Raw genomic sequence first — 23,241 nt, forward strand, 5'->3', positions numbered from 1 at the left:
GTGAAAACTAAGTTCTTTGGAAACACATCCCACAAAAGTAGGACAAGACCTGCATGAGACCTAAAGAGAGACTCGGCTAAAAGATTAGGGGGCTTCCCTGGTGGCGCAGTGGTTGAGAGTCCGCCTGCTGATGCAGGGGACACAGGTTTGTGCCCCGGTCCGGGAAGATCCCACATGCCGCGGAGCGGCTGGGCCCGTGAACCATGGCCACTGAGCCTGTGCGTCAGGAGCCTGTGCTCCACACGGGAGAGGCCACAACAGTGAGAGGCCCGCGTACCAAAAAAAAAAAAAAAAAAAGATTAGGATCCGGAGTCATATACTGATACCCCAAATGTCCAGATACTGTACTGGTGTTACTGGACACTCTGATGGCCATCAACCAACTTTCGGCATCATCCCCACTCTTCAGCTCCTGCTCATTTGACATGACCTGTAAGTTGGGATTTTGTCTTCCTTTTCCTGCTTAGAGCTCGGAGCCCTGATTCTAACTGCCCCCATCCCTCACCCTGGGACATTGCCTAACGTTTTCAGGAAAGATAACTGTTCTACGTGTTCCCAGCAATGGGTAGACTCTTGTGGACGGATCAACTGAATAGAATTATGATGCTGCCCCAGTTTTTTGGGGGTGCTCGTTGTACATATGACCCAAATTGTCCTAGGGCTGGGTCAGTTTCCCTGATGGCACTCTTTGTCAACCCGATTTGGGCTAGAATTACTCCTCCTCTCCAATAACCCAGGCTGTTGAAATCTAACCATGGTTTCTGCCAATATTGTCCTAACAAAATGTCCTGGTTTCTACCAGAAATGAAAATTTAGCCCACCAAATATTTTTTTTCATATCTAATTATGCCAGAATTCTATAAATTCAGCCACTGAGGACCCATATAGTTCCTACTAACTTCAATTCATGCAATATCCGTTTTAATAACTTTTTTCCTGACAGTGAATGTAAAACCGTGGGTGGCTAATGATCTGTTTGAGGAGATTACAATATGTGAATAATGAAGTAATAGTAGTGATGTAAGCAGAAAAGACATAATGGTTCCCTTGTTCTAAAAACCTCTCTCGCTTAGGAATGCTACACGAAATGAATGTCAGACTACCTAGCGGGGAGCCTGGTATACAGTGGGTGCTAACATATATTTACTGAAATTAAAACCATAAATTATGTTAAATGGTTTGTTCACACTAATGGGTATTTCAAATGCTACTTTAATCTTGATATTCAAAAGAAATCTAGAAGTGAACTCTTTTCTTGAGGTAGAAATTATCACTGTAGTTGAGGCTGTGACCTCGTGAGAAAGTAGATTAAATACCAGAGAGAATACATGTCTGACACCTGAGACCACAGATTTACAAAACCATCCCAGTTTTGTAATCTCAGGGAAATATTTTACCGAAATATTTTGCTCGCACCATCTGAAGCAGATTAGTAATAAGCACTGAATGCCTACCTACTGGGGAGATTTCATATACTCAAAATATCATTCATATTAAATAAAAACTTAAAGATTTAAAATTTTCTGGTGTTAAAATGAAGTACTTGGTTTGGAGGCCCAGATTTTAAAACTAAGAAAATAGTTACGGTAGACAAATATTTTGTTATCCTCAATTGTCCAATGATGATTTATTAGCTTATAGTTTAAACTCAATTATTATGCCATTTTCACTATTATTTCATCTCTAGGACTCTTTGAAGCAAGTCAGTAATATTGTTCCCCCTGTTTACAGATGAATAAGCAAGCACTAACGATTAAATGATTGGGTCAAGAGGTTAACAGTGGAGATGCAGATAAGTAACTGGACTCTAAATCTTACCCCTGCTGGGATCTGGTGTCTGCTGCCTTGCAACACTGGGAGGCCTTGCACACGTATCACATTAGAACAAGAAGTAGAAACTGTTTCTCAGAACATAAGGGGTGACTTATCTCTCCACATGGGAGACATGGCTGCTGCAGTGGGAGGGTCAGCATCCCCCCCAACTAGGGAATGTCGCTCTACTTCTCTGTGGCTAAGTGGAACTGAAGTAGTCACTTAACTTTTTTGACTTCCAGTTTTCACATCTAGAATTCTGCACTAGGTGTTCTGTAAGATCTCACCTGGTATTCAATTCTCTGAAATAGCATCAGAAGACAACAGCTACCTTTGTTTTGAGGGTCTCTTCCTTTGAATGGAGGGACCTGTTGAGACCTTGACTGTGCGGCTAGAAGAGGCATTGAAAGGTCAGGGTGACATCTGGTGCACTGCACAGGCAAGGAGGTACACATACACACACACACTCATTCCGAATTTTGGCTAGGCACTTGGAATTTAGTTGGGAGGTAGAGGCATACGTTCTGTTTTGTTTAAAGGAGCTGTTTTGCCTTTTATGTTCATTAGGTTTTTATTTATTCAGCAACTACCTCTTTATCTTTCCATCAATGCATGCCCTTTGGTTTGAAACTAGGTCCTGGAAGCCAGAACAAAGAAAACTAAACAGCACCTTGTTTTCTGATCCCAAGTACTTGTGACATCTTTCTCTTTAAGATGGGCTGTTCCATGATTACCTCAGAAAACAGCAATAGCAAACACATAAAAACAGAGGCAGGGGGCTCACTCCTGGCATTGCTTGGATCAGAAACAACTGGAGCTGTCAGTGACAGGCTCATTCTGCCACACGTACAATGGCTGTGTTTAAAGACATCAGCATGAACGAGAACAATATATGTGTATGTGTAACTGATCACTTTGCTGGACACCTGAAACTAACACAACATTGTAAATCAACTACACTCCAATAGAAAATAAAAATTAAAAAAAACTTTCAAAAAAAAAAAACCACCAGCAGAAGAGGAACAACCACAGCCACCATACCTCCCACACCATCAACCCACTGCTGGTGGGACTCAGGCATCACAATCCCATTTATCTTCATTCTCCATTGTTCTAATTTCCTTCTGCAATCCATTTCATGCTTCCATCTCTTCCCAGCTTTATTTTTTTCTAGTTTTTGACTTTTTTTTCAGATTTCCTTGGCAAAGTTTGTCCTTCCTTTCTTCCTCCCTCATCTGTCCCTTCCTTCCTTGTCTTCTATTTCACGACCTTAGGACATTACATACTGTGGTTGTAATTCTGCATCAACTTGACTGGATTAAGGGATTCCCAGAGAGCTGGAAAAACATCATGTCTGCGTGTGTCAGTGAGGTTGTCTCCAGAAGAGATAAGTATTTGAGGTGGTAGACTGAGTGAGGAAGATGCTTCTCATGAGGGCGGGCAGGCGTCATCCAAGCCACTGAGGGCTAGGACAGAACAAAAAGGCAGAGGGAGGGCAAGTTCACTCTGTTGGTTTGCAATATGGCCCCTGTACATGGAAGGCAGGGAGAGACAGAAGAGCTAGAAGAGCTACTCCAGATTGAGAGGTGGCAGGTTTAATAAGAAAGGGAACTTCCATATGAGGCTTGTCCTGCGTGGCTGCGAGACAAGTAGATCTCCCCACCTACCCATCATAATCTTAAATGTTTATAGAGAGGCCTTAACTGGGTTCAGTCACATACTCAGTCCAGATGGTCTCAATGACCTTACCTTCTCGAGGCTGTGTCCTTAGAAAGGATGCTGATATGGGGATGGTGGGCGGAACATACATTCTAAACACAGGGAGGGGCTCAGGAACCTCCAATTGCCCAGATTTAGCTCAAGGGTCAACCGGTAGTCACAGTCTCTTGATAACCATCTCCAAGAGCCTCTCTCTGTTTGAGCCAAGACATCTACCTTCTTCTGCCCCTGGACATGAGCATTCCTGGTTCTCAGGCCTTCAGACTCAGACTGGGATTTACACCATTGGCCCCTTAATTCTCGGGCCTTTGGACTTGGACTGAATTACACCAAGGGGGAAGAGGGTACAGAGAAGGGGAGCTTTCCTGGTTCTCCAGCTTGCAGAAAGCAGAACGTGGGACATAGCCTCCATAATCACATGAGCCAATTCCTATAGCAAATCTCATATATATACTTCGTATTGATTCTGTGTCTCTGGAGAATACTGACTACCACACACGTCATAGCCCCTGGCTCTGATTTGACATGAGAAATGTCAAGTTCAGTATCTCAAGTTTATGTCTCCAATATTTTGGGAGGCACTCTGAAATAAGCTGCTATTGACATTTCAATAAATGCTTTTGTATTTAGCTGCTTTTAGGAACTCATTAATAACTAATCAATATTCATGACATCTGACCAGAAGCGGTGAGTCCTGAATGGGGGATAATTAAGACCTCAGCACTCCTCCATTACTGTTTGGTTTTTTTTTTGGCATCTCACTCTATTTTATTTTATTTATATTTTTTAACATCTTTATTGGAGTATAATTGCTTTACAATGGTGTGTTAGTTTCTGCTTTATAACAAAGTGAATCAGCTATACATATACATATATTTACTGAATGTGTAAAGCACTTCGATTCTCTCTAGGACTTTCCTGGTTGCAGACGTTGGCATATGTATATTGCTTAATTAGCTAATATTTTGGTATTTTGCTTTTGCCATCTATTCACTTTACGATATCACAGGCCAGCAGACGAGATGCTATTTACCTCCTATCTCACCTGCCCAAGATGTTTGCTGCCATTGGAGTTACTCGAAGCACCCTCCCCAGGACAGTGAATTGATCAGTTCAAACCTGTGCCCTCTGTAGTGTGGACAACCATAGCACACAGGAAGGACATACTGCTTGTGAATATTTGTGTTCCTAAAAGCAGAGCTTTAGTTCTCATTTTTTGGAGTGTCTATTTTCTTTCCTAATTTTCCCTAAATAAGCAAAATCAGGTTTTTACTTGATAAAATCCTTCAGAAAAAGCTTTCCATTCTAAGTTAATTTTCTCTTCCTACGTGTTTCCATGTAAATAATAAAGAGAATGTGTTTGAAAAAGATGTACTTTTAGCAGTGCTAGAAACTCTGGTTCTCTGAATCAAGATAGCCCTTGTGAGCTGCAAACTCATTGTGAGTCTAAACCTTTTCTACTTCCTGGTATGGCTCTATCCACAGCCCTCTCTCCCAACCCTTAGCATCCCTTCCCTAAATATCCCTTATTCTAAGAGATGTGTAGTCTTCTCTCCTGGTCAGAGGTAATCATGTGCTTCAAGATGCTAAGAGGTTTTGAAGAAAAATAAGACCTTTATAGGTAGTTTGGATAGAAGGGCGTGTTCCAACTATTTTGAGTTAACTATTTTGAGTTAAAAATAACCACCCCCTCATTATGCATAAGAATCTATTCACAGTGCAGTGTGCCAGGCACTGTTCTAGGTACCAGAGATACAGGAGAGGACAAAGTTGACAAAATACAACTCCCTTATGAAGCTTACGTTCCCATGGGGAAGACAGACATTCGACAACAACAAGGACAAGAAGTTGAGCATATCGATCAAGTCAAGAAGTAATCAGGGACTTCCCTGGTGGCGCAGTGGTTGAGAATCTGCCTGCCGATGCAGGGGACGTGGGTTCGAGCCCTGGTCTGGGAAGATCCCACATGCCGTGGAGCAGCTGGGCCCATGAGCCACAACTACTGAGCCTGCGCGTCCGGAGCCTGTGCTCCACAACAAGAGAGGCCGCGACAGTGAGAGGCCCGCGCACCGCGATGAAGAGTGGCCCCCGCTCGCCGCAGCTAGAGAAAGCCCACGCACAGAAACGAAGACCCAAATAAATGATTTAAACTGACATGTCATTAAAAAAAAAAAAAAGAAGTAATCAGAACTTGTGACTGTCACTTGCTCACTGCTCTTGGATCCATTCCCAATCTTTCCCCTGGAAATTACACTTCTGAGGGTCCCTTGCTCTCAGGCTTTCAGCTAGTTTTGGCCAAAGGGAGGCACTAATAGGAGACTGGAGGGCAAGACGGAGGGAGAACCCAGGGCATTTCTCCTCCTTTCTCTTGTTTCAGGCAGTGCATTGTACAAAATCTATGTTCCCTTTATATCGGCTGCCTCTCCTCTCTATATAAGCTACTTTGTGAATCCACCCCTCATCCTCCCTCCAAGGGCAGCCCTTGGGCTCTGGTGATACATGTACTCAAGTTCTAAGGGTCATGGGGCTTCCCTGGTGGTCCAGTGGTTAGGACTTGGCGCTTTCATTGCCGAGGGCCCAGGTTCAATCCCTGGTTGGGGAGCTAAGATCCCACAAGCCGTCTAGCGTGGCCAAAAAAAAAAAAAAAAAAAAAATTCTAAAGGTCAAAGCAGCTTTCCTTTTCTTCCTAATCTTTGTGTTGCCTCTTCTGATAACTTTGTGCCTATTTGCTTACATTGCAGTCCTTCTTTTGGACCACTTAGTGTGGACTCTTTCCACGCCCCCCCCCCCAATATTGGACCTTGCCTAACACAGTACTATAAAGTTTAACTGATAAGAGAACTGAGAGGGAAGGGGATGCTGATAAGATAGCCAGGAAAGGCCTCTCTGGGATGGTGGCTTTGGTGCAGGGACCTGGATGAGATGAGGATATGAGCCACGATAATGTCTTGGGGTAGAATATTCTGGGCTGAGGGCACAGCAACTATACAGGACAGGGGTGGAAACATGCTTGGCATGTGGAATAACAGCAAAAAGCCCAGTGTTATTACAACATAATGTGTGGAAGAAAGAGATGTAGGAAAAGATGTCAGAGGTTAGCAGGGACCAGGTCATGTATGGCTGTGTAAGCCCTGATAGAGGTAATCAGAATAACTGGGGAGAGAAGAGTAACTTGAGCTGATGATGCTGGGAAGAGTGCAGGGGGAACAATTAGGAGGACCAATTAGGAGGCCATGGCAACAGCCTGTCCAGGTAGAATATAATACTTCAGAGGTAGAGATGGTGAGACATGGCAGATACAAGATATATCCTGAAGGTGGAGCCAAAAAAATCTGCTGCTGGATTGGATGTGGGTTGTGAAAGAAAGAAGTCAAGGATGACTCCAAGGTTTTGAGCCTCTCAACCACATGCATAGTGATGATTCTGACTGAATTGGGAAAAACTTGATGAGGAATACTCTTGGAGGGAATTACATGGATGGGCAGACAGTGAGAGTTTGATTTTGGACATGTTCAATTTGGGATGCTTAATGGACATCTAACAGTGCAGCCAGAATTCAGGGGAAAAGACTGGGCTAGAGAAGAATTCTAGGAATCATTAATATATAGATGGTCAGGGGACTAGATGAGATCTAGGGATTGAATATAATGTACAGCGTAGTGACTATAGTTAATGATACTGTGTTACATATTTGAAAGTTGTTAAGACAGTAGATCTTAAAAAGCTCTCACACAAGAAAAAAAATTTATGTGAGTTGATGAATGTTAACTAAACTTAATGCTGTAATCATTTTTCAACATATATGTATATCAAATCATTATGTTGACACCTTAGACTAATACAATGTTGCATGTCAATTAAATCTCAATAAAGCTGGAAAAGAAAGTTGGGCAGTTAAGGAAGATCCAACAAAAGAGACTGAGAAGCCACAGCCAGGAAGGCAGAAAAAAAATGGAAGGATGTGGCATCCCAAAAGCCAACTGAAACAAGCATTTCGAGTGGAGGCCGTGATCCGTGGTGTCCAATGCTGCTCTGAGGTTGATAAAGGAGAGGCTACAAAATTGACCATTAGATGAGAGTCAGCACCTACTGCACTGTAGCTTGTGATGATGGGGCTGGGGTCTCACTCAAGGGAAATAAGGCAGCAGGTCTGGGGAGGCAAGGGAGAAAGCTAAGCTTCTGCTCTGGTGGAGAATAGACACTTCTCTTACCTACTGATACAAAAGAAAGCAAATCCACCCCACCCTTAGTGGTGGGTAAGTTTCTGAAATTAGAAAGATACCATGCCTCGTCCTAGAACTCTAGGCCAGCATCCTTCAGTTGGGCATGTTATGAGTTTGAGGAGGGACATTCTACACTGTGAAATCAGCCTGTGCGTTGCAAGATATTTAGCATCCTTGACCCCTCCTCCCTCCCCCCCCCACTAAGCACAAAGCAGTTCAACTTACTCCCCTCTTTTCCTGCTTTTCATTGTCACCAACAATATTCCCATTTCCTTAGTATAACTGATCATATGAAGATTAAACCAGTTCGCACCAGGATGTAAATAACTGATCATCTTTTTTCAAGCCTTCCTTGAATGTTTTCTTTCTCAGACACTAAATCCAAATGAATAAAAAATTAGTGACATTGCTGTTGGTGTAAGTAAGTGAAGCAGTGCAACAATGGGAGGCAGATAATTTGACGTAAAACAAACTGATCTTCATCTTGTCAAATAACAGAATCCAATTCAATTTTGCATTTACAAAAAGATCTATTATCTGCAGGGCTTTTTTCCAGGTACAGCATGGAGCACAAAGAGGAAGTTTTGATGACTTGACATTTCCTGGGTATCGTCAGTGGAGACACCCAGCAACTCCTTTTTCCCCCACCCCTTCCCCTGTGTGACCTTTACAAAGTTCTCCTTATTCTAGCTTTTCTATCTTTGGCCTTGCCTCCCTGTGCTATTGCTCCAGATGAGAAAAGAACCTCTCTTAAAAGCCAATCTTGGGACTTTCCTGGTGGCGCAGTGGTTAAGAATCCTCCTGCCAATGCAGGGGACACGGGTTCGAGCCCCGGTCCGGGATGATCCCACATGTTGCGGAGCAACTAAGCCCGTGCGCCACAACTACTGAGCCTGCACTCTAGAGCCTATGAGCCACAGCTACTGAGTCCACGTGCCACAACTACTGAGCCCACATGCCTAGAACCCTTGCTCCACAACAAGAGAAGCCACTGCAATGAAAAGCCTGCGCACTGCAAGGAAGAGTAGCCCCCGCTCGCCGCAACTAGAGAAAAGCCCACGTGCAGCAACGAAGACCCAACACAGCCAAAAACAAATTAAAAAAAAAAAAAAAGGCAATCTTAGATAAATCACCTCTAGCTCTGAATTACCAGCACTGCTAAAACTGATTTGTCCTTAATTTTACAGTTTGGATGTGTTAAAAGCTTGGGTTTCTTGCATTCTCTCTGGGCCTGGGTCCAGTCCTAATTCTACCTCTTACTAGTTGGGTCATTTTGTGCTAAGTACTTAAGTTACAGAGCTTCATTTTTTAAAAAAAAAATCTGTAAAATGGGAAGTCAACAGTAGTACCTACCTCATGGGATTTTTATGAGGAGTAAATAAGATCTTACCTACAATGACTGTGAAAGAGTATATGGCACTTCATAAATGCTCCATAAATGTTAGCTATTTCTATTATTAAATGTGATTTTTCGTGTGTTCTGGTCTTTTAAAAATGTTAACAAATTAATCCTTTTAGAACAGTTCTTATAGAGAAAGGATTTGTTTAGATGCAGGTACTAGTTCACTAGACATCTGTAGATCTTTTGCCCAGGTTACACATTTCGTAAAAACCCTAAAGGCACATATAAGACTGTATCTTATACCCAGTACCTGAAAGCCACACTCCCTAAAGTTGTGAATGCTGCTAGCCTTGCCTGGCACGGTTCTGGAGCACAGTAAGTACTCAACTATGACTTATTAACAAACTGCAGGATATTTCTCAATAAATATCAAACTCCAAATTGACCAGTTATTCTAGAAGCAAAAGTTCTTGCATAAATCTCCCTCATTAATTTAATCTCTCTCATCACATTTAGGATGAATAAATAATTTCTTGTCTTAATTTTCACTGTCTACCACTTGTTCTTATAACCTCACGAGCTGCTTATATCCCCTGTTGCATGGACAGAAGGCCTATATTTGCCTCCTTGCTCTCCGCCCCCATTCCTTTGTATTTTGCTGTGTGTTGTAGAGGGTTGGTTGCCTGCAAAATATTTCCCAGGCTCCCTTGCCAGTTGGATTCAGGTTATGTTCTACCATGAATAGGCACTGGTACAAGAGCAGATAGGAGGAAGGGGAGAAGTGGCTTTCTTCTTCCTTGTGGTTTCAGGTATACTTTTTTGCCAGAAGTACAGGGGACAATATAACAGGGGCTACAGAAATGGCGGCTACAAGAGTGGTTCAGGCAACAGTTTCTGCCCTAATCAAGGCGACAATTCTGGTAGATCCAGAACCAACCGTGACAGCACGTCCAATGCTTCAATAGCAATTGTAAGCTGTAGCTACAGCCCAGCAATAATAGCAGCTCTTACCTCTGGGTATCACGCCTTCCTACTTATTGCTCTTCCAGGCCCCTCCTTCTGCTTTTGATTGTCTGGTTCTTCCAGCATCTTTGTACCTAATCCCCTGCATTAAAATATCTGTTTAGGTATTTATATAGATTGTATTAGAGGTGATATGAATTGGAAATGTCTCAAGTGCAATTACGTGTTTCTATTTATTCAATAGAAATTGTTACACACATGTGATTTACAAAGAATTTCTGGTCATGGCCTTTGGTTATATTTAAACTCTCACATTTTTTCAGTCAGTTGCTATAATTTGGGATACCTCTGTCCTGAAAAATTTCAAAGGAAAGGCAAATAGTTTTGCCCAGCAGTGAGCTAAACCTCAGACTCGGCAAGCTTTGCAAAACAATGGCTTCTCCAGTAAGCGATTATTAACTCAGCTCCTGTCTGTTTCAAGGAATTTCCTTTCTTCTACTTGGCGCTAGTCGACTTTATTAGCAGTGGACGATCCTGGTGGTATATGTTCCATGGACTTCATTTTATGGTGCTCCCCACTGGGACACTGTTTCTTACCACTTTCCCCACCAAGACAAATCTTACTCATTCCTCTAACGAGGACAAGTATTTCACACTGTTCAGCTTCTTTTCGATCTGGGTGACCTGTGATCCCAATTCTCATTTCCAAAAACTGAAGCAAGTGTTCTGCTCTTTTTTGTTACAACTTTGTTTTTGTTTTTTTTTCCCAGTCTAGTGAAAAATCAGAGAAAAAGAAGAGTTGAAATAAAGGGTTTTGGACTTTCATGGTGAACTCGTGCTTAATGAGATGAAATCATGACTCCTTGTGGGGAAAATGTAACTTCTGAAGGAGAAACCCCTTTAGAAAGCCCTTTTGCCATCAGTAGTGGGTCCAGAGCTCAAAAACAGAGTCCCGACTCTTTCTTTCCGCACCAGTTTCTGGTTTTAGGCTTCAGTTACTTCATATTATTGCAAAGAAAGAGTCTGTGAGCAGAGGTTCAAACTTCAGCATGCTTGAGGAGGTTTATGCTGCAGGGGTGTTAAAATGTAGATTCTGAAACCCCTTCCCCAGACACTTTTCTGTAGATCGAGATGGAGTTCAGAAACTTGCATCTTAAACAAATATTTGGCAATTCTGATGCAGGCCATGTCTGGATAAGATTTTAAACTACTCTGGATCTGGAGTGCTGGTCTCTGATTATGTTAGAATATCCCTTATTCACAAGTGTTAACATGACACTGATTTTTTTTTCTTTTATGTTTGTTTTTGTCCCGCGTTCTGGCTATGCAAACAGAAATATGGATAACAATGGAAAAATTTAATTTTAGTTAAATTTCATTTTCCAAACTCATTCAAATATCTGAATGTTTGGTATTATGAACACAAAATATCTGCATGGATGACAGATCTTTTTATTTTTCGTCACCTGTATGTTTCAGAGGCCATTTAAGTATTTTCTTAGTGTCATTGTGATGGTTAATTTTATGTGTGGGCCCTGGGGTGCCAAGATCTTTGGTTAAACGTTATTCTGAGTGTGTCTGTGTTTCTAGATGAGATTAACATTTGAGTTGGCTGAGTAAAGCAGATTGTCTTCCCCTATGTGGGTGGGCCTCATCCAATCCACTGGAAACCTGAATAGAACAAAAGGGAATATTCGCTCTCTCCGCCTGACTGTTTTCAAACCGGAACATGGGTCTTCTGCATTCAGACAGGAACTTACACCACTGGCTTGCCTGGTTTCCGGGCAATTGGACTTGAACTGGAACTGTTAGGGAATCACTGACTGAAACTGCCTGCCCTGGCCAGACACGATAATGACCCACTTGCATGGGTTATCTCACAACAGGAGGTCCTGATAAGGAGCACAGAACAAACCACTGCCAGCCAGAAGAATTTGGGAGGGGCCGAAAACGAGGGAGGAGACGCCAGCCCACAAATATGGCCTGCCAACCTCCCAGAAACCTTCGCGCTGGAATCCATCTTGGCTGAGAGATGTGTGTGCCGTCAGGAAGGGCCCTAAATCAGACCAAATATGGGCACAGCAAGATGACTGGCCAGAGACAACCCAGAAACTAACCCCATTACCCTAAAACCTGAGACTTCGAGCCACCGGGCAGAGCAGTTCTCCTGGGTTCCCTGACCCTGCTGCTCTCTGCCTGCGGACCCCCTTCCAATAAAGTCTTTTGCTTTGTCAGCACGTGTGTCTCCTCTGACAATTCATTTCTGAGTTCTAGACAAAAGCCCACTCTCGGGCCCTGGAAGGGGGCTCCCTTCCTGCAACAGAACTATGCCACAAACTCTCCTGGGTTTCCAGCTTGCATACAGTGGGAATTTTCAGCCTCCATAATCACATGAAACAGTTCCTTATTGTTCCCTTATAGATGTATTGGTTATGCTTTTCTGTGAACCCTGACTAATAAGAGTTATGCCAATCAACAAAGGAAAGAGAAAAAAGGAGTGAACGCTGCATGAATCAGTCTAAAGACAGCACGAGAATGACACATTATTTATCATGAGGTTCTTTTTTTCTCTCCTCTTTCATCAGCTTTGTCAAAATTCCCCAAAGCTACTTCTTGAACCTTTATTAGAACTCATTTAAGATTTGGGGCAATAAAATATGTCTGCCTAAGGTGGCGATTAACCATCCATTTTGAAAGGTCTACAAGGTAATTTCACGGAAAAGAAACCTAATTAAATATCACAGACTTTTTACTACCTCTCCGCTTGAAAAAGTAAAGCCAGGAAGAGGATTGCCTCAGGCTCCCCCAAATACTTGTCAATATGAATTGTAAAAGCTGAAGTTAAATATTTAAGTCCTTATTGATTCAGTAAAATGATATATTTAGTCTGCCAGTATTTCTTTACATTACTAGGTGTGTTGATATCTGTATTAGGTTCATATTGTAATATTTACCATTATTGAGACATAGTCAGAATTCAAGTACACGTCAAAATAGAAAAAAATTTCTTTACGGCGATCACCTCGAGGTGATGACAATGCCTGGCTATGGAGAAGAACCATCCATTGGCACTGAAAGTCCTAAGCAGCTTTCATAGGAACACAATAGTGACATCATTTTTGAACTGAAGTTGTGGCAAGTTTCCAGAAATTTCTGATTTGGTAGAATAGAGTCATGGAAGTTATAGGGGAGATTCTTTTTGCATAGAAGAAAATTGAAGTCAAAAGAAGAGTGAAAACTAAAAGGTACACGCTGAAAGTTGGGCTAGTGATAACGCCATTCTATTTGTGATGGATTTGACAATAAATTATAGTGCTTGGCAGTTATATTTACTATGCTTATTAGAAACAAAGACTGGGACTTTTCCCGTTTCCTCAGAATTGCCCTGTACTGGGACAGAGGAGCACCAAGTATCCTGAGAACATGCATAACTCACACAAAATCAGTAACAGTCTGAAAGAAACCATTGAGTGTCTAAGGATAAGAAAGAAAGTGAGGAATTTGGGGCAGGAGCTGGTGTGGCTGGCAGTGCTCTAAGAGAATCCTTTTCACAGACCAGCCGGAAGGCTTCTGAGCTGCAAACTCTGAAGTCCATTTTAGTGCTATCATCTAGTGCATGGCGAGAGGTTTCTTGGGAGAGTGTGATATGTGTGCATGCCTGGCAGTTTTGAGTGTGAACAGAGACTGTTGGTTGCTTCTTGTCTGCCAATTCCAGAAAGTGCTGGAAAGCGGCTGAAGTTGCCAACATCAGCAGAATGACAAGGGACTGAAGTGTAGTGTGGCTTGGGAGAACAGGAGAGTGGTATCCTCTGGGTCCTTGTGGCTCTCTGGATGGAGGAAGACCTTAGCAGTTCCTCCAGTTCCAGGAAGATTAATGGGGGAGGCTAGACATAGGCAACCAAAGCATAAACTGGCCAAGTGAGGTTATACCCCACCTAGGAACCTATATGCTGTAGGACTGAAGGGAGACCCTGTTGACCCTCCTTGAGGGCATCCCTAGCAAACCACCTCCATCATCCATGTGGAGACTACCACACCTGTGGATGCTGTCGCAGCACGTGGGGCCATTGTGAGCCAGAGCAAGAAGTCTTCCTCCCCACCGCCTACACGTAATCAGTTGTTTAAGATTTGCCCCTCCTAATTCCTCTTCTGCGTTCCCAATTATGGAAGAGCTAGACCTAGAAGAGGGGGAAGAATCAGGTATCTCTAAATCACACCTTCCCATCCACCCCGCATAACCACATACACACGTACCCTACAAGGGGTTAGATGGGGAGAAGTACACCACCCTCCCTCCCAGAACTAGTGGATGGTGGCTAATGGGACAGGAAGTTAAAGACTCACAGTGAAACAGGCTGAATTGGAACACCTAAAATTGACCTGAAATTATAGAATCTGTCCAAAATGTGAAGGCTCATGTTGAAGGCAATAATTGGAGAAAAATAAAACCACTCTGTACTTTACATCCTTGTGGGTTGGCACTCCTCAACATATCATTTAAAGAAATCCTCTGATCATAAAAAAATCTGAATTTAGGGAATTCCCTGGTGGTCCAGTGGTTAGAACTCCATGCTTTCACAGCTGAGGGTCTGGGTTCAATCCCTGGTCGGGGGACTAAGATACGGCAAGCCCCACGTGGGGCCAAACCCCCTGCCCCAAAACAAAACAAAACAAAACAACATCACAAAACAAAAAAATCTGAATTTAAATAAAATGCAGTTGCCTGTCTTATAAAGACTCGTTCTCTGAACTTAAACTACAATATAAAATAATGTACTGTGGGCAACTCTGCATGTAAAACATGATTATATCTTTCACAGTTCAATTTATACTAATATTTTCAATGCTTCTATTTTTGGAAAAAACAAGTACTATGTTTTCAAAGAATCCAAAGAAAAGAATTAGTCATTCCTTCCAAAATTCCAATGCCACAAGGAAGTAAATTGTTCAAGGTCATGTTTTAAGCCTGGTCTAGGATTGAATGCATCACCAATCAGCCTACACAGTCCAACCAGCCTACACAGTCCAAATAACAAAAGCCAGACTGAGGGAAATGCATCAGTGAAACGGACAAATACTCTGACGTACACAGATGGTGCACATTATCACGTAGGGAGATGTGTAAGAACACAAACTCCATACACTGCGATGTGCTGTCCTTGAAAGGTTTTCTTCTTAGCCTTCCTTCTTTAAGGATGCCATAACCCTTTTAGAGCATCAGCCAAAATTGAAGAAAACACTTGATTTTTCTACACATATTCTTTTATAAATTTTCTCAAACTTAAATAAATTGTGACGCTGGAGGAAAGAGTTTTAAAGGTTTGCAGGTGCCAAATGAATACACAGTATATATGTTTCGAATGTAGAGTTACTGGAAGTTTAAAAGATTTATCTTCAGGGATCTCACCTTGTTTTCTTGGAGATAGACATGCCTGAAAATTTATTTCTATCCTGATGGTGCCAAAGGCACTCACAGGAACAACAAAAAAAGTAAATCCAAGTAGCAAGATGGTAGTACAGTTGCAACCATTAAACATGCACATGAAATAGAAAAATTAAAACCCGAGCAGAACTTTTAACTTAAGTTGCTGAAGCAGTAAGGACTAGTGGGGATTGGGGATGGGTATGTGCGTGGAGCTATGGATATGAGCTATCAAGAGGAAACAGAAAAAACTCAGTGGAGAGAAGAGCTTCACAGTACATTTTTTTTCTAGCCTAGACTCAACCTAGAATTTACGTTTTCCATGAAAAATCCAGGAAGTCCTCTTAAACCCCCTCCAAGAACAGCTGCAGAGGGTATTCACAGACTTTTGGAGCTGAGAAAGTTCATGTTTGTATCAGAAAGCCACTCTTTCAAATTTTCAACTTGTTTAGATTAGGGCATTTCTGAAAAGGAAAATAGCTAGCTAAAGGAATAGGAAGGTCATTGACTAAGTCAAAGTAAGTTAAGACGCAATGCCTTTGCATTCAACCTGAAATCAAGAGTCCTTTGCAATTAGTCCATTGGGCTTTGAAGCAGAAAGAATCCAGATCAGCCTGGGGAAATAACAATGTGTGGGATGTAGGAGTGAGTAAGAGACTAGAACCAGGGCAACCAAATGCCAGAGGAGTTGAATCAGAACTAGGACAGAGATTGTCCTATTGTAATTTTGCTAAGATATTACAGATACTTACATGAAAAGGGATGGGTAGTTAATGTTAAAATGTTTGTACAGTATTTCTCCTTGACTAGCTACAAATATATTTAAGTTAACGGTCACAAATACTATAGAGGTAATTCCACACTGTAGGTTCAGTTTTTTTTTTTTTTTTTACACACCAGTTATTTACTTACATCTCTGAATCTTACATCTTCATCTACAAAACAAGGAAGAATAACATTTTTCCTAATAGATATTCTGAGGATAATTCAATTAGTGTTTAGTTATTTTTATTTATTTTTGTTTTCTTTGCGGTACGCCGGCCTCTCACTGTCGCGGCCTCTCCTGTTGCGGAGCACAGGCTGCGGACGCGCAGGCTCAGTGGCCATGGCTCACGGGCCCAGCCGCTCCGCGGCATGTGGGATCCTCCCGGACCGGGGCACGAACCCGTGTCCCCTGCATCGGCAGGCAGACTCTCAACCACTGCGCCACCAGGGAAGCCCGGTTTAGTTATTTTTAATGGTGTTTTTTCCCTTATAAAATTCTAAGTGGAAAAAAAAATCATTTCAAGTATTATAGCAGAGACTTTTAGTTTTCTTCTAGTATATCTCCCCTCTATTATAACAGAACCTTATCTACCTGCAGTTTTTACCTTGGCACATAGCTATATATATTAAATCTGAATTTTTCATCCACTCTTACAACTAAGTATGACTACATCACTAAGTTCTGGGCAATGGAAGGTAAGAGGGGATGGTATGTTCAACTTCTGAGTCGGGATATGAAAGGTTAGCTCCACCTGCTGGCTGGGCTGTGGATGAGATGTGAGCCTTGATGGACCAGTCAGTCTAGGGCAAACCCCTAGTACTAGCAGAGAAACAAGGAAGAAGAGCTCTTGGACTTGCCTCTGTGAAGCTGGTATATCAGGCTTAGTATGCTGAAATATGGCTCTTTATACTGGAATTATTTACTGCTGAGAGAAATAAGCTTTAATCATGTTTAAGCTGAACCTCAACTTATAACCAACTGAAATAGTTATTTGTTCATTCATTCATTGATCAAACTGATATTTTATGCATATCCTCTATCAGTCACCGTTCTAATGATACCAGGTCCCTGCTCTTAGTAGAGTAAGGGGCTTCAGACAATAAAGAAATAAAATGATATATGAGGCGGTATCTCATACGTATAAATGCTGTAAACAAAATGGCACACAGTAATCTAATAGAGAGATATTAGATGCACAGGGGAGCTACTTTTAATGAGTTAATTATGGACAGCCTCTGTGAGGAGACGACAGGATGAGATCAGAATGACAAGAAGGCATACATCAGAGATATTGTGGGTCCAGTTCAGGACCACCACAATAAAGTGAATATCACAATAAAGTGACACCAACTTTTTGCTTTCCCAGTGCAGTATAAAAGTTATGTTTATACTATACCGTAGTGTATTGTGTGCAATCTCATTATGTCTAAAGAAACAATTACATACCTTAATTAAAAAATACTCTATTCTTAAAAACTGCTAACCATCACCTGACAATGCAGGGTTGCCACAAACCTTCAATTTGGAAAAAAATACCCCGAAATATCTGCAAAGTGCAATAAAACAAGGTATGCCTGTAAACATCTAAATATATGGAAGAAGAGTGTTCCAGCAGAGGGGACCAGCATGTGCCATAGCCCCAAGTAAACAGTGAGCTTAGAATTGCTGAGGGATGTCAGAAAATAGCAAGCAAAAGGAAGTGTAGAAGCATCCAAGGTCAGAGAGACACACAGGTATCTGATCATATAGGATTTCATAATAAGGGCGAGAAGTCTGCATTTTGATGGAATTGCAGCGGGCAGCTACTGCATGGCTTTAAGAAGGGCAGTGGTATACTCTGATTTTTAACCTATTTGAAAAAATGCTCTGTTGTAGAAACAGGAAATGGGTGTTACAAAACTAACGCCGTGTGTTCACCAAAACATGTTTTATTTTCCTCTTGGCCAGACAGGAAGACTACATTACCCAGTCTCCCTTGCAGGTGGGTGGGGCCACGTGACTGGCCTCTGTCCAATGGGATGTGGGTGGAATGGTGTAGGTCACTTTAAGGCCTCAACCTTGAAACTTCTCCTGTGAATCCCCATGAGTTCTTTCTTCCCCCATCTGCTCGTTGGATGCTGCACTTTGAAGACTTAAGTGATGGCAGAGTCTACTTGAAGGAACCAGATCCCTGAATGACTGCATGGAGCAGAGTCTCCTTGCTAGAAATCATCCTTTATTATGCTAAGCCACTGAAGTTTGAGTATTGTTTGCTGAAGCAGTCAGTTGAACCTGATTGCACAGACAGCTAGTGTGATAGTCTAAACAAGAAATGATAGTGGTTTGGACCAAAGGTAGCACTGGAGGTAGTGTGCAGTGACCGGATTTGGGATAAAACTGCAAAGTGGAGCAAACACGACTGACTGATGGATGAGATGGAGATAAGAACGATATGAACAACATTTTTAAAAATGACTCTTGAGGAGTTTTACCTGAGCAGTTGTGTAGCTTGTGATTTCATTAACTGTGGGGGTTGGGTGGGGAGACTTGGGGAGCGGCACGCGTACGTCGGGTGGGGCAGTCAAGCATTCTATTCTGCTTAGGATACATTCTTAGATACTTAGTTATACATCGAAATAGAAATGTTGGCTGCCTGCATCTGTATCCCAGAGAAGAGTGAAGGGCTAAAGATAAATTTTGGAATCATCATCCAGTGTGGACTAAATCAACATTTGTATTCACAATACTTGTCCACTGCATCGGTTGTTTCTCCTAAGCATGCCCACTCCTTACCAATGTCTTCTTATAAAGATACACACACCCCATCATATTAGAGAGGAACATTACAGAGATGTGAGCCTGGACAGGCAAGTAAACACAGTGTGAAGAATTTGACCATGGACAGACACATAGGCTTTTAGCTAAAATTCTCTTTCCAGGAAAATGATGGCTACCACCCAAGTGTCAAAGAAAAAAACAAGACAAGAGGACTGGGAATCTCTTAAGTACAGCTAAATAGATTCTGCTGATTGTTGTTGAAATTACAGGAAGCAGAAAGAAAAAAAGATGACCCCTGAAGTGTAATTCCATTTACCACACTGTTGGTTCAGGTCACTGAGACAAGATCTAAAATTGTCTGCTGCAAAAGTTAAACAAAGAGGCACAGTTTAAAAAAAACGGCTCGCATTTAAAGAAAAGATTATTATTGTCACCACTGTAAATTTGAGACAAGCTCTTTTGAAAAAAAATCATTTGTAGTCCCACTGCTCCAAGATAACTACTATTACACTTTTCCTTAACTATTCAGCAAATTTGTTTCTTTTGGGGGGGGTTAATTTGATAAGAGAAAGTGCCACCCCTCTGCTTTAATTTACATTCCTTTAAATATTAGCACATAGCACATTTACCCCCCTATTTGCTACCTGGTGATATTTATCCTTTGTCAATAAACTGGTGATATCCCCGGGCTTTGTTTTCAATATCAGCTTTTGTCTCTGTGTTAGAGACTATTATTTTTCTACCCAAATATCGATTCCCCCCTGTTTTAGAAGCCCTAGCTTTTAGCTGTGCTCAAGGACACTTGAAATAAGACATTTCCCAGCCTCCATCGTAGGAAGGTGTGGCCATGTGACTAAATTCTAGCCTATGGAATATTAGTGAAAATATAGTATATCAGGTTCCAGGAACTTTAAGAGGCTGTGATATGGAACCCTTATGTACTTCTTACATCTTAATGCTTAAAATGTGGATATGATGGCTGAATCTCTATCATGGACCTTGAGAACAAGGGCAGCCTCTGTAGCTGGCTGCCTGGTGGCACATGGGTTCCAACTGACCAGACAGTCACTACACCAGCCTTGGATTGTCCACATCCAAACTTTTAAGTGAGAGAAGAACAGGTTTCTATTTTGTATAAGTTGCTATTTTACTGATTCCTGTTGCTCATAGCTAAGTCTAATCTTAACTAATATATTGAATTCAACTTTTCATTTTCAAATGAATGTTAGTTTTGAGAGATTTCCTGAATGCCAGACAGTTGCTGGAAGAAATTATGAAATACACTTTTTTTTGATTATTAAAGGTTTTTAATTTTTAAAAAAATTTTTTTACATTGCAATACCAATTTAAAATTTTTCTCGTAGACAATGCCTCCCTAATGCAAAAAAAGAAGGAGTAAAAATTTGAAAAACACAAAATGTTACAATCATCCACAACCTCACCACCCAGAAATAACCCTCAGTCTTTCTATGAAACATACATTGTTATCATTCAATACACACTCATTGCCTACTTTCTGCACTTACTGATACATTGTGGACGTTTTTCCCTGCCATCCTTCTATACCATTATTTATAATGGCCGAACAGGAATCCAACAAATGGCTATGATATACACTTATTTTTAAAAATTTTCAGATTTTATCATCTTGATTTTATCCCTTGCCTCTGACTGTTCCTCTTTCATTTCTTTTCCTTTCTCCCCCTCCCCAGTCCTCTGTTTCTTCACCACCACTTTCCCACTCTGTATGTGTGTGTCTGTTTTCCGGGGATATATGTATACATATAGCTGATTCACTTTGTTATACAGCTGAAACTAACACAACATTGTAAAGCAATTATGCTCCAATAAAGATGCAAAAAAAAAAAAAAAAGAGTCCTACTGAGTTTCATTTATTGCCTTCATATATCTCCTTTGCTGATACTGTTTCTGGTAGCTTCTACGTGTGCTTGCCTATCTCGTTATTTATTTTGCTTTTCTTAGCTCTTAGTACATATTTGATTCTTTTAAAAAATTTTAAAAAATTATTTATTTCGGCTGTACTGCGTGGCCTGCGGGATCTTAGTTCCCTGAACAGGGATCAAACCCATGCCCCTTGCAGTGAAAGCGTGGAGTCTTAAACTCTGGACTGCCAGGAAAGTCCCCAATATTTGATTCTTATTGTCTCAATTTTCAGCTTCCTCTTGTGCTGATGTCTTAAGGACTGATGCTGGCCAAGGATGTAGAGGGGAACAGACGCAGAAATTAATTAACAGAAATTAATCAAATTTACTGAGTAGCCCATGAGCCATTAGTTAAATATTTTCAACACAGACATGATATTTTATAATATTCTCCAAATTTAAAGTGTAAGGGGGAAAATCAAAATATTCCATAGAGAGATTCCTCTATGTGCTTTAGGAAATAGTCTTATTTTCTCTACAGGTTTTCTTCCTCCTAATTTCTGAGATTCAGTAATACATAATACACTGTATTTATTTATTTATTTTTTTAGAAATTCTAGTTGTCTTACTACCCTTCCCACCGATATAACCAAAGATCTCGTCCTTACACAAGTTATAGCCTTAAACACTTTTTATGTCTTGCTTTTCCAGAGTCCTCACATATAAATACAAACTTAACTTGCATGAAGCACAATGTAAACCAACCAAGACTGGCTCCATCTCTCCGTCATTTCCAACCAGATGCCCTTGGGGTTAAGAATGGAACTCCTGCTACTATTATTTTCCCCACTTGGTATAACCATACAGTGTTGTTCCTGTGCCCTTCATTTGATTCCTTTTCTTACCCCAATGCCAAGTGCATAGATGATGTCAAGTTTGAGATTTGTGTCATGTTAAACATGATGGTACCCATAAATCCCTTGTAAATGGTATAGGCTCGTTGTTAGGTTTTCCTTGTTTTAACTTTTATTTGTTGGATAGAAAAATGAGTTTGAACACGTAAGAAAGCTTGACTGCAAAGGTAAAGAGGTTCCTTGGAATCAGCTCAGGGGAACGATGTCACTTCAGTACTCTTGGCACGAGTTCCCTGTCCCAGCCAAGGGATCCTTTGAAATCCTCTGATTTCTGAATGACGCTTTGCAGTGCTGGGCTGAAGGTTATCGCTAACAAAGAGTGAATGGAGAACAAAAAACTATGTCTAGATAGAGCTCCCCTTGGCATTTCCAGTTCTAACTGACACTGCCCTCAATATTCCTACCTGTGTAGGCTCTGTAGCTTCCCTGCTGAATCCTTTATTCTCTGACTGATTTCTACATGAAGTACAATCTCGCCATCACTATCACTAGCCTGTTCTTCTGAGCCTTGTCCTCTCCTGAGCTGCTGCCTCATGTGCTCAGCCAGATGGTTGGTCTAGGCCACTCTTGGTCGGTACTGTCCTGGCCAGCTTGATGGGGTCCTGACTATGTGGAAAAGCCCAGAGAGAGGAAACCCACTTGAGAATGAGCATGAGAGGAAGTGAAGGAGAAAGAGAAGGATGCCTAATAGGCTGTTTCAGATTCTTACCAAAGTGAAGATTAAGATGGCTTTGAAACTCAGTGGTACAGAGGCACTCAAACTGAGGGAGGATGCTTGGAGGTGAAGCCAAGTGGATGGATCCAGGAGTGAATCTTAGCCTGCTACTTGCTTTTGAGTATGTTGGGCTGGTTTAACCCCACGAGTCTCAGTTACCCCATCTGTAAAGTGAAGGTCATGACATCTCCCTTATAGATTTGGGAGGATTATAGGAGATAAGGTATGTGACCCACTTAGCATAGTGCCTGGCCCATAACATGCATTCTGTAACTGGTATTTCGAAAGAACAGGTCAAAGAACCCTGTAAGGATTTTTTACTGAGGTTTGCTCAAAAACAGCTGAGAGCAGATTGTAATGTTCCTAAGTAAGGAACACAAATACAATCCTTTACCTCTAAGTTTTTCTTTCTTTCCTTTTACTTGCTTAATTCAAACCTCTGTTCAAATGTTGCCTCCTCAGAGAAAAGCCCTCTGACCACCCCATGGAAAATAGCAGTTCCCTTCAGTTTCTTTTCCTTTATCTGGATTTTTCTGTACAGTACTTGTAACCAGACATCATATTATATATGTTTTTTATTACTGATGGTGATGGTTTCCTTCACCAGCGTCAAAGCTTCATGAGGAAAGAGACTTTGTTTGGTTTATTGCTGTAACCCTAGTACCCAGAAAAATATCTGGAACAAAAAAGGCATTAAATGAATATTTGTTGAGTGAGTTATGATG

The 23,241-nt window shown here is 41.4% G+C and overlaps 1 protein-coding gene and 1 non-coding gene across 2 annotated transcripts in view; one reads left to right on the forward strand and one right to left on the reverse strand.

Annotated features, from left to right (window-relative positions):
- The window catches only part of PTCHD4 (patched domain containing 4), a 174,256-nt gene that overhangs the window by 22,525 nt on the left and 128,490 nt on the right, over window positions 1–23,241 (reverse strand). The window lies entirely within an intron of this gene.
- Window positions 6,061–6,133, forward strand: TRNAE-UUC (transfer RNA glutamic acid (anticodon UUC)). The gene has a single exon. It is a non-coding gene; the product is annotated as a tRNA-Glu (tRNA).

The sequence above is a fragment of the Phocoena phocoena genome, chromosome 10 (assembly GCF_963924675.1).
Source record: "Phocoena phocoena chromosome 10, mPhoPho1.1, whole genome shotgun sequence".
Classification (NCBI taxonomy): domain Eukaryota; kingdom Metazoa; phylum Chordata; class Mammalia; order Artiodactyla; family Phocoenidae; genus Phocoena; species Phocoena phocoena.